At 44.8% G+C, this 16,905-nt stretch overlaps 1 protein-coding gene across 2 annotated transcripts in view; it reads right to left on the bottom strand.

Moving 5' to 3' along the window:
• Positions 1-11,188, bottom strand: part of CWH43 (cell wall biogenesis 43 C-terminal homolog) — a 65,792-nt gene extending 54,604 nt beyond the window's left edge. The window contains exon 1 of one of the 2 annotated variants that reach the window (XM_075930447.2): positions 11,032-11,188. The gene's annotated coding sequence lies outside the window, so the exon portion shown is untranslated. Of the gene's footprint in view, positions 1-2,976; positions 3,136-11,031 lie in introns of those variants that run through there. The other variant, XM_075930446.2, reaches the window with a different exon arrangement.
• Positions 11,189-16,905: the final 5,717 nt, after the last annotated feature.

Here is a 16,905-nt window from a genome sequence, read left to right as displayed (position 1 = left end):
GGCAGTACGCAACTACATAGAGAGGAGAGGGGTGGGATGGAATCCCCGGGGCTGAACTCACCTGTGCGCCCCGCTGGCACTGTGCACGGGACGGGCAGCACTCAGGGATCTACATGCACCCAGGCCAGCCCCACTCCCTGCCGGCCGGTTCCCTCCCGGCCAGCCCCGCTCGCCCCAACTCCCTCCTGGCCAGCCCTGCTCCACACCAGCCAGTTCCGCCCCCATGCAGCCCCACTCCCCCCCCCCCCACCTCCTCTTGGCCAGCCCCGCGCCCCCCAACCCTCTCCCGGCCAGTCCCGCTCCCCACTGGCCAGTTCCCCTCCAGCCAGCCCCGCGCCCTCCAACTCCCTCCCGGCCAGTCCCGCTCCCTACTGGCCAGTTCCCCTCCAGCCAGCCCCATGCCCCCCAACTCCCTTCCAGCCAGCCCCGCTCCCCACCAGCTGGTTCCCCCCAGCCAGCCCTACTTCCCGACCTCCAGTTCCCCCCCTTCCCCCGAATTTGAGATCAAGTGTGTCTGGTATTTTTTTAAACCACCTGGTAACCCTAATCCCAGCACATAGTAAAATGATACTCAAACAACAGAAGACTTCCACAATGTTATTTCTGTTAATTCTGCACATTCTAGGGATGTGATTTCTTTTTCAAAATGTAACCTCAGTTGGCTTTCAGGTAATATTAAAAAAATCCAGGACAGTCACTAAATGTAATCAGGTGGCAACTAAAGTTCGTTCAACCTGGTTCTTACCCTATAAAACTAGGGAGCATCAGAAGAAGCAACTCATTCAAGCTACCCATCTGGTAAAAAGATTGTTTCTTCCCATAGCATATTTTGCTAGCAATATTTTAGAAGACATCAGTTATTTCTTCATTGTAGGAAGCATTGTTTTTAGTTCTTTGTCTGAGATCTCCCTAAAGCCAATTGAATGAGGCATGATATATTTAAAATTATTTTTAAAAAACCCACAGAAAACATTCAATTTACAAGAGGAAAGACTTTAAAATATTGCCCTTAACAGTAATCTAAAAATGAGGGTTATTCTCTCTAGCCTCAGTGTGTGCAACCTGGTAGCTGTGAGCTGTAAACATTAATCCCTCACTCTCCAAAGCAGTTGGCTACAGTGATATCCTTTTTGACTAGATACTCAGATCTAAAAACTGATCGCAAATTTCAAAAATAAAATGCATTAAACAAATCATTAAAAGCACATAAGAAACATTTAGCAATAAATTAAACAGCAGCACTCCAGCCCAGAGAATCAGGGTCACCTACCCAATAGAGTTTCCATCAGAATTTCTTTCCAAAGGTGAAACATCATTCCAGGAAAAAAATATGTTTTTTCTTTTAGGAAACAGGTTATGTCCCTAGTGACTGAAAAAAATGCAGCTCAACAGCTCAGACTCTACTAAGCTGCCTGCTGCTTGCTGAGTGCCAGCACCACCTGGTGTGAGCTTGCTACCTTGGGAGAGGCAACAGGAGGAGGGCTGAGCACAACAGCACCATTTGGCATAAGGAGTAAAGGCTACTGCTATTTGGGTGACAGCATCTCAGAAGCCAAGAAGCTGTCACACTGACCACAGGTAGGAGCCTGGAACTCTGCAGAAATCATTCAATGCTTCCTGCTGCCTTTGATATGAGAAGGAGATGTAGTCCTTGGAAGGTGACAAAATGATGGCCACTGGTAATGAAGGGGAAGGTAATGGTGATAAGGAAGATGATGAATAACATTATTTCAGGCTGCTCTAGGAGGAATGGCATGCGTATATGAAAATATAGTTACATTTCCTATCTTGTGGAATTTGGGTATTTGTGACTGCTAAATGTATTAATAAACTGTATTTGTAAATATACAAGAGTTCCTATACTGTGAATGTTGCAACTGTACACATCATGGTTCCCAACCGCAGAATAATTTAAATACTGGACCTAATCTTGGAACAAGGACCTATCTGGTGGTGGCTGGAAAGTCATAAATAATCTATATAATTGTACACAATTTAATCAGGCAACACTGTCCATCTTCAAGTTGTTGCACATGTTTTTTCTCCACCTGGTTCTGTGGGTTGTGGAGTTTTTCCATTCCTGTCACTATTCCTTTGGGTGGTTAAGTAAAACAGAAAGCACACACCCTCGGTAGCTTATCTAAGCACAAGGCAATAAAGTTAATGTATAAGCCAGGCCTGAATGATCTCTCACCTGACAGTTAACTAGGGAGGGGGAAAGGTTTCCAGACCCAGACAATAGTTTACATGAACACACTCACTCTGCCTAGGTATCCAGCAGAGAAGGCTATGTTGCCAAAGAGAGCCACTCAGGCTGGTTTTGGGTTACAAGTCACTTGTATTTACTGAGGAACAACCTATCCTAAATTCTCAATTTCTGAGAGACAATCTACACTCATTACTATATTTTTCATAAAGTTATTTTTAGTACAATGTTTGGAGTGTTGTACCTGAATATTTGGATGCTAAATTTAAACTGTATAGGTATAATTGAATTTAGCAACCTTAATTTGGGATATTGCAGAGTATGTATGTGATGGCATGTTAGGGAGCCCCCGACTCAGCACCCCCATCTGCAGCCAGATGTGACTCTCATCCAGCCAGTAGAATAGAAGGTTTTATTGGTTCTCGGGGACATAACGTAGCATAGGAGCGATGTTAGCGCAGACAGACTTATTCCTCTCTAGGGGAAGGACTCGGGGGCCCTGAACCCCCCCTTTCCTGCTCTTAGTCTCCCCACCTTATCCTACCCAGCTGAGACTAACTCACCCTCCCTGCAACTGGTCCCTCAGCCCCCGGACAGCCCCGCCTATATCCCTTTGTCTCTTTCTCTGGGAAAGAAGTGTCAGGGTGCACACACCCCCACTGTGCCTCAGTGCCCCCTGACTGTCCTCATCTAGCCCCTCTCAGGGCAAGTTACAGTCTGTACGGGTTGCTCATCATTGGCATTGGGGTTATCTCTACTGCCCCACTTACCTAGGCTGCATTGTGATCTGCCTCCAAACCCTGGGCCTTGCCTCCGGCCCCTAGCCAGGGAGAGTCTTGGCTGGCCCTCTCCCAGCCCTAGCAGGCTATCCCCAGCTATTCTCCCTCCTGGGAGCTCTAGCTTCCTCTGTAGTCAACTCTTCACTGGCCTCCCTCTCTAAGCAAACTGTGCTTCTCTATATAGCTGCCGGCTGGGCCCTCACTCGCCCTAACGGCCTCAGCTGACCTCTCTTGGCTCAGCCCTGGCTCAGGGCCAGAGCCTTGGCCTTAAAGGGCCAGTGCAGGGCAGGTGCCCTTCACACTAAGTTGTTATCTTCTCAGGCTGGCCCTTAGGTCAATACACTTGGACTGAGTCATTGGGAATCACACACAATACACTACAGACAGGCAGAAACACAAGGTACAAAGTAGACAGCACCTCCACAACGTTACAATGGACTATACATATTTTATGACTTTTCAATCCAAGCTTTGTACTTTTGGATAATTTAAGCATAATATCCAGATGCATAAACATTCTTTCCTTGTTAACCTGGGTATTAGATCACTTTCACATTAGTTTTAATGCAAAATAAATTTGACTGCAGGGGTAAAGAAATGTTGTTATCCTTACTGTATGAGTGAAGGGCAGCAAAACTGAGCTTAGTCTGCCCTGATTAAGGGGGTCATCCTCAGATGAACTGAACTCATTAAGCAAGGGGCTCAGATGCCAAATTTCTGTGAACAAAAAAGGAGGGTGGGGACAGGAGACTCTGCTGGAGGGCCTGTTGCTAGGAGAGTGCAGGGCAATCCCCTCTGCCCCAGGCACAGGGCCTACTTTGCCTCTTCCCCCCCGCTCTGTCTTTGCCACACTCCCACTTCTCCTCTTCCACCCAAACCCCACCCCTACTCCATCCTGCCCCATGTCTTCTTGCCCCCATTGTACTCCTTTTCTGAAACTCCCTTCCCCAAGAGACACAACCTAGGGGATTACTGGGTGGGGGCCTGGCATGGGGCAGCAGCAAGAATCGTCCTCTCCCCTGCACTCACTATGATGATGGAAGCCGCAGGAAGTGGAGCAACCTAGTAGCCTGCTCTGCCCCACCTGTACGTCACTCGCCTCCCCCGAGCAAAGCAGGGTGAATGGTTTCCAGCCAATGGGAGCTGTGAGTATGGTGCTGAGGGCAAAGGCAGTGTGTGGAGATGTGCTTCCCTCCTCCCCCTACGGGGCATTCAGAGACAGGCTTGCTAGTGGCAGTTGGCCAGTTTCAGCAGTGGCGTGGCCAGGGCTGCAGCAAGCAGTTAGCCTCCCTGAAATTTCTGCTGCACCACAAGACTTTTAGCAGCCCGGAGGGTCATAGCAGTCCAGAGGGACATGTTTGGTGGGTCAAATCCGGCCCCCAGGCCATATTTTGCCCACCATGTGCTAAGAACTGAAAATAGAGCTGCATGGAATCTCAAAAGTACCAGTAGAGAAGCAGGTGTCATGGAAGATGATGGTGTACATTGGTGATGGCTAGCAGGGTAGCCAATGGAGCAGAATAGTGAGCAGCCAATAGGGTGGCAACACCAGACAAGCAATCAAATGGTGGAACGTTCGAGGTACCATCTCTTCCCCTCTCAGGTGGGAGGTGAACTCACATAGAGGTAACTCTGAACTCTGGGGCTTTACTTACTAAGGACAAGCACTTTGAATGGGCTGTGATGGAAGAAGAGAGCCATTAAAGGAACACTCTGCCCCAGCTCAGAGCCCCTTCCTTCATTCAAATTTCCTCTCAAAGCCAACATCCGACAACCTCTCATCCACTCCAACTCCCTGCCCCAGGCTCAGCCCAGAGCCCTCTCTAACACTGCAAACTTTTTGGCCCCATCCCAGAGCCTGTACCCATTCCCAAACTCCAACCCCGTGCTTCAGTCCTGGGGGGCTATGTCTATACTGCAGCACTAGTGGAGGTATCACAAAATAGCTATTCCATGTCTTTTGAGTGGCCCGTTATTTCAAAATATATTGGGCTCACTATTCCAATGTCCCTGTAAACCTCATTCCACGAGGAGTAAGGGATGTTTCAGAATAGCAATTTATTTCAAAATAAGTGCTGTGTAGACAGTGCCAAATTTTGAAATAAGCTATTTTGAAATAACATTGAAATAAGATACACAATTTGCATAGCTCAAATTGTGTATCTTATTTCGACCTACGGTGCAGTGTAGGTGTGTGGAAAGTGTGGGAAAGTGGGGAAGAGCACAAGATACAAGGGGGGATGGAGTGGGCAGTACTTCAGAGAAAGGCTGGGGCCTCATGGAATGTGTGGGGTAGATCCTGGCTTAGCCTTAAATTCAAAAAAGTGATGTTGAGTATAAAAAGATTGGAGACTACTATCTTAGATTCAGACTCAGAATTTTGATCTAGGGAGTTACTTTAACTAGATTACCAGATGTAACTGGCACTAATTAATCACAAAATGAAAGGTTTCATTATAACAACAAGGTCACTTTCCCAGAGGAGGAAGTGAGATATGCTTAACACTTGGTTGTAAAATTATTATTATTTTGTGGTGATTCATAATTTTGAAAAACTGATATCTCATCTTGATAAGGGTTTTGTGACTATATCTTCAACTCAAATATATTTAATTATATTATTACATGGAATAAATCAAATATCACTATTTTCCTCTACCCTCTTTCTTAATTGTTTTTATCTTTTACATTAGTTAACATTCAGAGTGAAAATTATTTTAACACTGTGGTTTAAGACTGAGGAATCAATAAAGATGCTTTATCGGTTTTCAGAGGAAGTAAGGCTCCCCCCCCCCCAGCTGCAATTAACTTCAACAGGAGTTGTGAGTGTTCCACACTTCTAAAAATCAAGGCCCTAATATATTATTTATTTTCATTATCCTCCATACCATATGATTCTCACAAGTATGGTTGGTATCTTCTGGCAGTCTTATTATTAATACCTTTTCTATTAATTTTGCTATTATAGAGATGCAGTAATGGCACTATAGTTCGAGTGTGAGAGCAATTATACTTGGCTCCTATACGCATCCTCTTCTGATTTCCACAAAACAATCCTTTGTGGGATGAAATTTCTCATATTTCCGTTTATTCCAAATTTGCATTTTGGAACGCCAAAAATAAAACCCACACTGGTTCAGCCAATTTTGAGTTATGCTGTAATGGAAAAGACTAGGTCACAGAAGAAAAACCCATACATTTTTCATTACAGTTTGGCACAGGGGAAAAACATTGCAACTATGTGTCCCCAAAATTTGTCTAATACTGAAATATATAGTTTACTTAAATAGTATTTATCTTTATATAATACCCCATATAATCTAACAGTTTTAACCTCTTCTTGGGGGTGATTAAATATTCTAACTGCCTTTATAATATACATTTCTAAAACAAGTAAAAAATTTCATACGTAGAGAAGTAGATTAAAAACACCTGAAACTTCTTCAAAATGAGATCATCAACAATAAGTGCACATTAAATCAGTTATGTGGCCACAATACAATGGACAAATTTGTTCCATATGGGTAAATACTAGTGTCACAATTGAGTGCTCCATGATGAAGATCTGTTCTGGGGTCAGTGGTATTTAATGTCTTTATTAATGACTTGGATATAGGAATAGAAAACATACTGATTAAATCTGCAGATATCCTAAAGCTGTTGGAGGGAGGGGATGAGAGTTTGCACACACTTTGAAGGATAAAACTAAAGTTCAGAGGGATCTTGAAAAACAGGAAAATTGGGTTAGAAAACAATGAAGTTTATCAAGAGCAAATAAAAGGCACTATGCTTGAGGGAAAAACAAAATGCACAAATACAAAATAGGGAATAACTGGCTTGGTCGTGGTTTAGAAGAATCTGGGGGCTGTGGTGGATCACAATCTTAACACGAGTCAACAGTGTTTGCAAAAAAAACCAACAACAAACTTTTGGGTTGCATTAACAGAGGCGTAGCACAAGTTATGGAAGGTGATAGTATCACTCTACTCAGCCTCAGCTGAAGTACCGTGTCCAGTTTTGGTCACCACTGTACAGAAAGGATGTAGAGAAACTGGAAATGATTCAGAGGTGAACAACAGTGATGATAAAAGGAATGGAATACAACCCATCGAGGCAAAGCTGGAAGGAACTGGGTATGTTTAGTTTGGAAAAGGAGATTAATGGGGGAACACAACAGCAGTCTTCAAATATTGGAAAGCCTGCCATAGGAAAAAAGAAGAAAAATTGTTCTCTTGACACAGAGGGCAAGACAAGAGGCAATGGATTCAAACAACAGCATGCTAGATTTAGATTAAATCTCAGGAAAAACTTCCTAACTGTAAGAACAGTAGAGTAATGGAATAAAATTGGCTAGAAATTCAGGAAGTAATGTAATCTCCTTTACTAGACTTTTTCAAAAAGCGTCTGGACAGCCATCTGTCTTGCAGGATTTGTTGTGTCTCTAAACCATACATCTGGGCAGGGGGTTAGACTAGAGGACTCTTGTGTTCCCGTCTCACCTTATGGTTCTATGATTTTATAATCAATCTGTATACAACATCATTTGGACCATGGTATTATAGAAATATATAGAAGAATTGCTAAAAGGAAAGAACCAACAGGTCCACCAATGGGAAAAAGCAAAAGGGGCAACTGCCCCAGGACACAGTGATTTTAAAGGCCTGGGACTCCTGGCGGCCATCACTACTACAGCAGTGGCTGGAGTCGTGGGCCCTTTAAATTGGCACCAGAACCCCATGCAGTGTACTCCAAGCAGCACTGATGGCTGCCTGGGGGAAACTAGCATCAACATTGCCGCTTGCAACCAACACCCCATTCCTTCCAGGGGATGCACAGCTGGCCCAACTCTGCTTTGCCCAGTGACCCAGTGAGTCTGTCAGCAGGGGCAGATGACAGTTTTGCGGGGCCCCGGGCAGCGTAATTCCGCGGGGGCCCCCCTTTGCCACGGCGCATGCGTGGGGTTTTCTGAAGCGCGGGGCCCGGGGCGGCCGCCCCGTTCGCCCTGCCCTATATCCACCCCTGTCTGTCAGCCCCACTGAAAACAAATTATCTAAAGCAGTGTTTTGCTAACTCTGGGGGGGATGACCACAGAGTTTAAATTGCTAACATTTTAAAATGGGCATTTTTATTCTTATAAATAAAACATCTGGGTGTATAAAAACCAAAAGTGATCATTGTTTGAAATTTACAGACTGTTACCATTAGTATTTCAGATACCACAACTGTTTTCTACCCTACGCATGGGCACAATATCTCAGAAGAAAAAAACCCTCTGCAAAATTGATTGATAAATGTTAGTGAAAAGTTATTAAGCATCTACTGTGTTCTAGAAGACATTAACAGGTTCTAGGTACATAGTGAATATGCATGACGGATAGAGAGAGGGAACACTGTGAATCTTCTGGTGAATCTGTTGCAATAATTGGACCTCTAAATTTACTCTAATTGCTACTTCATCTGTGAAGAATGACTGAAAGTTCACAAAATGTCACAATAACCTTTAATAATATATATTGATAGGAAAATGTACAGAAAGGGGACAAAGACTGTTAATTTAAATCAGGAGTTCTCAAACTGTGGTTCAGAACTCCAAAGTGAGTTGCGACCACATTTTCATGGGGTCACCAATAGGGATGCCAGTGAGTAGTTGACTAGACAATTAATTGATAAGCCTAGGCTTATTGGTTAATCTAGTAGACTACTTGCATTTCTCCCCTTCTTGCTGCCTCAGTATCAGAGGCATCAACGGGGGGGAGCCGTCTTGAAAGCTGGTTTCCCCCCAGCACTAGCCTGCAGAGATAGCAATGCAGGGGGAGAGGGGAAAGGCACAGGAGGCTCTGCCTGCAGAAGGCCAAGGTTCACTGCGTGCAGAGGCTGCTTCATGACAGTAGCCCCAGTCTGTGGTGGATCCGAGCTCCCCACGAACAGAGGCTGCTGCCAGGAACCAGCCTCTGTACATGGCAGCCCAGGCCCACCACAGACAGGGGTGACTTCATGGCAGCCTCCGCCCCCATCCCCACAGCAGCCTCTGTCCACAGGGAGCTCAGACCCCCATGAACAGGGGCTGTTGCCATCCAGGGGAGCTCCCTGCCACTCCACGCTGCTGTCTATGTATCAGAGGCTGTTTTTTAAACTGGCTCTCCTTGCTGACTGGCTCTCACCTGGCAGCCCACGCATAGCAGCATGGAGTGGCTCCCTGGGAGTGGGACTAGATTGCACTGGCTGCTGGCCCCGTCCCCAGAGATTATATAATAGTCGAGTAACCAATAAGAATTGATACAGTTACTCGACTATTCTATTACCCAATATCTAACACTCTCGAGTCACCAAGACTGGTGTTAGCCATGGGCACCAGCAAGTCTGATGCCCAATCCCAATTCCACCACCCTACGCTAAGGCTACTTGACTTCTCCACCATCCAGGGCAGAAGCCCTTGGTCTTCAATTTTGGCCACCCAGTCCAGAGCAGCAGGGCTCAAGCAGGCTTTGTTTTCGGTCCCCCCCTTCTGAGGTTCTGTAGTAATTTTTGTTGTCAGATGGGGTTATGGTGCAATGAAGTTTGAAAACTGATGGTTTAAACAAAAGGACTTTACTGATATAATTCAAGGACTGTGTTGAGACCATGCTTGGTAAATAAGGGTATGTTTACACTACCACCCTAGTTCGAACTAGGGTGGTAATGTTGGCAACCGGAGTTGCAAATGAAGCCCGGGATTTGAATTTCCCGGGCTTCATTTGCATAAAGCTGGGCGCCGCCATTTTTAAATGTCCGCTAGTGCGGACTCCGTGCCGCGCGGCTACACGCGGCAGGGACTAGGTAGTTCGGACTAGGCTTCCTAGTCCGAACTACCATTACTCCTCATTTCACGAGGAGTTCTGATATAATGTCTGATGAAGGATAGAGTGGAAACAAAAAAGAAATAAACATACCCAGGAATCAGAGAACAGTCCCATATGTAGATAATGGCTGCTTTCTGGTTTCTCTAAAAAGCTGCCTTTAGTGCTTAGTATTTTGTTCAGAGAATTACGGAATAAATGGTCATATAACATGCTACAACAAGCATTATCACTGCAATCTTATTATCACTGAATTGCATACTGTTAGCATACACTGTTTTATTGCATTCTTTTGATACTTGAATTGCTTCTGTATCGATCACTTATTTGTACCATGCTGTGTCTGTTTTACTACTTCTGTTTTCAGTTTCTGTGGAATTTTGATTGTAGTTATTGTTTTTTTATATTCTTTTCATGAGTGAATCAATTCAGTTTATATCACTTTTGTTCCATTTATTTATTTTTATTTCAGTTCCATAGATGTTAAGTGTGTCATCTTTTTGCACACCTTGTAAAGGAAAGGAATTCTGCTGTCATTTAGATTGATGTGACTTTGGACATATGTAACACAGAAGTATTTTTAATAAGACTCCCAAAACACTCTCTAACAGATCCTCTGCAACAGTCCCTACTTTACAAAGAACCAGCAAACTGATCCTTCCTTTCCCTCCACTGGCAATATTTAATTCTTCCTTTGGGTTTGTTTCTTTTCAGTAATCTACCCTGTTCTTTGGTGTGGTGTGAGGGAGAGTTGGATTTTTTTCCCTTTTCTTAGGAGGCGGGTTGTATTCTGGCTTTAATTTATTATTTTGAATCACTATCTCTCGCTTGTGTGCATTGCAAATGTCCACTTTCATGGCTCCGAAGTACTTTCAGGTAAATACTGAGAATAGAGTCTTTGAAGAATTTATCAAATCAGGTGTACTAACCTACTTTCCCAAAGTACTTCAAAGAAAAAACAAATCCAAGTTAATTTTCAATAGGCCTTCCCAAATTCTTACTTGTTAAGAATTCAAACAACAACCACTCCAACACTAATACTACCTCTACTGGAAGCTTGCTGATTCAAGCTTGTGATGGTTTATTTTATAAATAATTATTTTACCTGAACTAGTTAAAAGAAGAGTCAAGTTTTCATATACATTGCATGTCCTATATGATGTTAACACAAAGGGGGTGAGGAAAGAGAGAAAACAGAACAGTAAGATACCTTGTTCATTTCAGTTGATGAAGTCAAAGTCCACTCTAGCTTGCATTACTTCCTCATTAATTTTTAGTTCCATTGATATTTGTCTTCAGATAAATTCTAAAGGAGTAACAATAGTTAGCCAGATTTAGATGTTCATGTTGTTGTCCTCGTGGGATTTTGTCCCCTCGCCCCACCCCAAGAACAAAGACTTTGTCTACACTGCCAAGTTTAAAGCGCTGCGTCGCGGCACCAGTCCTGAGAGAGAGGTCTTCCAGCACTCTAGGTAAACTATCTCTATGCTGGAAAACCACCAGCACTGGATGTCTGTGTACACTGGTGCTTTACAGCAATGTAGCTTGCTGTGCTCAGTAGGGAGAGTGTTTTTTCACACCCCTGAGCAAGAAAGTGATTGTGCAGTAAAGTGTCAGTGTAGACAAGCCCACAGTGGCCCTTCACATACCAATCTGTTGAAAGTGCATAAGCTACCAAATCCAGCTCCAGCTGGTGCTAACCAAGTTATGTTTGCTTTACAATTTAACCCAATGTACAACCCTGTTCAGTAGAAACAAAGTATGCTTTAACTTTAAGCGCTTAAGGTGACATAAGTGAGCACACTGTCTACATTGCCACTGTCACTCAAACTTTTTTGCAAAGAGCTCTGTGCTGCTCATCAAGATGGTTTTATTATGTAGACAGAGCTGGAGAGTTGAATCATTTGGAGGAGCATTGTTGTGTGTACACGTCCACTGTTTTGTTGACAAAACTGTGTTGCATAGACAAGGCCTGAGAATACATTTTTATAGTTACAGAGCAAACACTACCGTATAACATGGGATACAGACATTTTAAGTAGGATTAATGCATGCACCATCCTGCAAAGATTCCATAAAGCCTAAAGACATTTTTATAACTCTAGTACTGTATAATAGATATTAACACACCTGTAAGCCAGATAGGTTTCTAGTTATGCATCTGTCATTGTTCAATGAGGACTGGAATTTTGGCATCAGCTGGCGATGTGTCTGCCAGTGTCACAATGGGTTTCTTTTTTGCTCCTTTCTCTGAAGCATCAGAAATGACCACAGCCGAATATGGGCATTGACAGGATGGGTCTGTGCTCTGCAACAGCACCCAACTTTCTCTTCAACAATGCTGAGCTGGCTGGATTTTTGCTTACATCTCTGGGGTCTAACTTTTCATCAAATGTCAGAGTGGCAAGGAATTTCCTCCAGGTCAGATTGGCAGAGACATTTGGCAGTGATATTGAGGGGGTTGTTGCCTTCTTCTGCAGCATGTGGGTGAGGGTCATTTGTATGGATCATCAGGATCTATCTCACTTACTACCCTGCCTTTATAGGCCCCTCAGGTTCTGGGTGCCTTGGTCCCCCCTATTTTCTGCCCAACACACATAACAGTTGAGTCTTTTATGGGCTGTAATACTCTGATCTAATTTTGGCTATTGAGTTTGGTTTGGGTGCAGCTGCTGGGTATGCAGCAGATCAGCAGAGTGCAAACTTTTTCAGTCATGTTCCTCTTCACCATGAAAAGAATCTGTCCATGTGTCTCCTCCATTGCTGCACAGCCAAGGCTTCCTCAATAATGGAGCTTAGGTAGAAGACAGAGCTGAGAATGGGGGCATGATGCTCCCTTCCCACCTCCACTGGAGGCTGGCCTCAGCCTAGAGTTAGAGCAGAACTAGGTGCTGAACAAGGTGGGGAGGAGTGAGGCTGGGGGTGGAGCTTGGCTAGAAGCATGGGGCTCCCTTCTCAACCCACTACCGTATGCACCCCTGAATGTTCCTCCATGCCTCTTAGGGGGCCCAGGTATGCTGATGCGATGGGGTGGGGAAGAGCAAAAGAGGTAGAGTCCTGGACCCTTTAAATCGCTGCTGGAGTGATGTGCAGGGTGCTTCAGGCAGTGCTAAAGGCTGACTGGGGGAAGGGGACACAGCACAGCACACCTCAGGCAACAATTAGGGCTGGCTGCTTCCAGCCCCACCCCTTTTGCCTGAAGCCCTGCCCCTTCCAGGAGCACAGAGCCAGCCCCCTTCCACCTTGCTCAAAAGCCCAGCAAGACTGTTGGTCCCGCTGAGGAGGTCAGACCCCACAGTTTGAAGAGCACTGGCTTAAATGATCTGGTGCTCCCGTCTGGCCTTAAACTCTATAGCTGTGTCTACATTGGCAAGATTTTGCACAAAAGCAGCTGCTTTTGCGCAAAAACTTGCCGCCTGTCTACACTGGTCATGAGTTCTTGCGCAAGAACACTGATGTTCTAATGTAAGAAATCAGTGCTTCTTGCGCAAGAACTATGACGCTCCCGCTCAGGAATAAGCCCTCCTGCGCAAGTGTTCTTGCACAAGAGGCCAGTCTAGACAGGCAACATGAATTTCTTGTGCAAGAAAGCCCGATGGCTAAAATGGCTTTTTTGACATCTCTTGCGCAAAAGCACATGCCAGTGTAGACGCTCTCTTGCGCAAATACTTTAATGCAAAAACTCTTGCGTTAAAAGTATTTGCGCAAAATCTTGCCAATGTAGACGTAGCTATGGGTACATGTATACTGTGCAGCTATTTCAGGATACCAGAGATATCCTGAAATAGCTACCCCGCATCCAGTGAATACGCCCATTATTTTGAAATAGTTTTTGAAATAATGGATGTGCTATTTTGCCATCCCTGTAAACCTCGTTGCACAAGGGTTAAGGGATGGCTCAAAATAGCGCTTTATTTTGAAAGATGCACCAAATTTTGAAATAGCCTATTTCAAAATAAAATCGACGTAAGATATGCAATTTGCACTATGCAAATTTCGTATCTTATTTTGAGTTTAGGGTACAGTGTAGTTGCACTCTAAGACATGAGCTTGTTTGCTTTGTTTTTTAAAAGCAAACACCGTTAAATCCCTATACCAGAATCAACATATTGTACATTACTCCCCTAAGATACTGCCAACTTCCTGCTGGAAAATGTAATTATTAAAAGAAATATTTTGGATTTTATTTAGAAAGTGAAACTCATAAGGAGGAGTCTTATTAGCAAGCTGGCTATTTGCTGTTCTCCTAGCTGCCTTAATGCACTTCAAGGTGCAGTTTAGCATCAGACATTAGTATATGCTCCAGAAAACAGAGAGGACAGTGTAGGTTCAGAGTCATTCATATAGTGTAAATGAGTCTGTCCTTTTAATAAAGAGTGGAGGGTTGGGGTACATATTTCCTTGCTTTTTCAACTTGAAGGTTCACAGTGTGGGAGGTAAACCTATATAGCCAGATGAGGGCTGCTCACTCAGCTGCCATGGCTTACTACTTCAGCGGTACCTGCAGTGACTTATCACCAGGGATCCTAATTTTCCATGGTAAACGCCACACAAAAATTCTCCAATAAAAACAAAAATCCACATTTTTTCTATCATTAAAATGAAACCTGACAGCTTGGAGCCCCATCACTGGAGACTGACAGCCCAGAACCCATGTCCTGCCACATTTTTTATTAAAAATAAACAAACAAACAAACCAAAAACCTTTACACAAATTAACATTTTTCCATGGCAAATGCACCTTACTAATCACTAATGCATGCTGCACCAATTCAGCAGCACTGAGTCATCCCATAACCAGAGCCTGCAATGACTCAGCACTATGCTGTTGCAGCCTATGTGAAGGTCAAATGACCCCTAGGCACAGGTTTTTACTGAGCCTGACAAACGTGTAAATTAGGCATGGTCTATGCTAGGAAATTGGGTTGTTATTTCTGTGTTGCTGAGGAGTGTAAAAAGTCCCCACCCTGAGTGATGCAGTTAAAACTGACCCATTTAAACAGCAGTAGGTTGATAGGAGAATTCTCTACCACCTGGCAGGGAGGTGGAGTACCCCTTCTTGTCAGTGTAGGTAGTATCTTTCTTCCAGTGCTGCCACTGCAGCATTTAAGTGAAGGCAAGTCCTTACTCTGCACAACAGCACAACTTGGCCAGGAACCCTCCTCCTCTTTCACAATGTGACAGACAGGGCAAGCCTTTGAGGTGGGCACTGAGGGCCCCCATTAAAATGGGGTGCTGTGAGTAGGATTTGAATTCCCACCTGACCTTCCAAGAGCAGCTGGGATGGCTGAGATGGCAGAAAGGCAAGTGAGCAACAGCACTAGGGGTGGGGAGACCAGAGCTGCAGGGGGTAGCTGGATGACCAGCCAACTCCTCTGGATCTGGGATGCCCCTCTTCTCCTTCTTTACATGTGCAGTGGTTGCTGTTCCTGTCCCCTCCCCTTTTCTTCCCAGAGCCATTCCAATCACCCTGGAGTGGGAACATTCTGTCTGCTGCTGCAGGATGTGAGGGGGATGATGTTGGGTGACCTCCTTCTCTAACCCCTCTGAGCTGGGGAGACTGGAAGGGGGGAAGCTGCTCTTTGGTTACTTGTGTGGGAAAACAAATGTGGAAGCTCCTGAGCCTGACTGCAGGGACAATTTTTATTGTGGGGGTGCTGAGAGCTGTTGAACCAAACTGGAAACCCTGTATAGACTAGGAACCACTTCAAGCCAGCAGGTACTGTGGTACCACCACCACACTCCTAGTTCCAGCACCTATGCCTGAGTGCTCTCTTTAAAAAGACAGTGTTCATATTCTCAAGCATGCATGCTTTCCCCACAAAGCACTATGCAAGGGCTGTCTGTCCTGAGGCATCAGCAGCTGTGCTCTCCTCCATTTCTTTATGCATCCCCACGGTTGCTTAGGAAGAAGGAGCAGCAGTTCAGTGGGGGAGCAAGCTGCAATGTCAGCTTCTTTGTGCATCTAAGTGGGTCAGTTTCACCAAGTGGGTGCAGAAGGGAGATGCAGAGTCAGGGCACAGAAGAGAGGTATAGGAAGTAGAAGTGAAGGGGGCACAGTGCAGGGGTTATTGGTACAGGAAGGAAGTGCAGAGGTTGGGGGGAGGAGAGCATGGGAATACCGGGGAGCTCATGAGGGACCAGGGACAATGAGGGCACACAACTACAAAGATCATGGACACCAAAAAGCAAATTCACCCTAGGCACTATTTTCCATGGTACAGACTCCCTAGGCTTCCAGCTTGCCGTGAATCCAGTTCCTGGTACTCCCACAACCTTGTTGCAGTGAACTTCAGTTTTGCCAGTAGCCTGCTCTGAACATACTCCAGCCTTGCACCTGCCCCCAGACCCTTGGACTGACTCCCACCTGACTTTGTCCTTTAGCCTGCATCTGGGCTCCCAACTACAATCCTGATTTGACTTCTGTAAGGACTCAGACCTTGGTTCTGATCTATGGCTGCTCCCCTACCTTGGTTTCAGCGTGGCCTTCAAGCCGGTTCCAACTGTATGGCTGGCTTCAACCCCTGTACCTGTTCTTCAGTATGGCTCTGACTACTTTGAAACCCTAGCCTGCACAGTGTTGCCATTAAGGTGCAAAAATGTATAGGCTGTTGATAGACTGCCCAAATGTTGTCAGAGGTGACATTCGCTATAGGCCAAGTGAGGAAGTTGCATGCCTTGCCCTTTGTTCCTACCCTTTCATAGCTCTATATGCTCCATTATGCCTTCCACTTTTTGCCCTAGACCCAAATGTGCAAGATAGAATAATCACATGCCAGGTTTTTTATGCTGACAACTTTGCCTGCCCACTCCTCTACCTGTTTTTCTGAAAAAAACAGACATGCATCTTGTCCTAGAATAATCTCAAATAATTGTGTCCAAAGTTGCAATACTGTCCTCAAACTTATACTTGTAGGCTACGTCTAGACTGGCATGATTTTCCGGAAATGCTTTTAACGGAAAAGTTTTCCGTAAAAAGAATTTTTGGAAAAGTGCGTCTAGATTGGCAGGATGCTTTTCTGCAAAAGCACTTTTTGAGGAAAAGTGTCTGTGCCAATCTAGATGCGGTTTTCCGCAAAAAAGC

Source organism: Pelodiscus sinensis, chromosome 4 (genome assembly GCF_052426305.1).
Source record: "Pelodiscus sinensis isolate ZL-2025 chromosome 4, ASM5242630v1, whole genome shotgun sequence".
In the NCBI taxonomy this organism is placed as follows: Eukaryota; Metazoa; Chordata; order Testudines; family Trionychidae; genus Pelodiscus; species Pelodiscus sinensis.
This window is presented reverse-complemented; position numbering and strand designations above follow the sequence as displayed.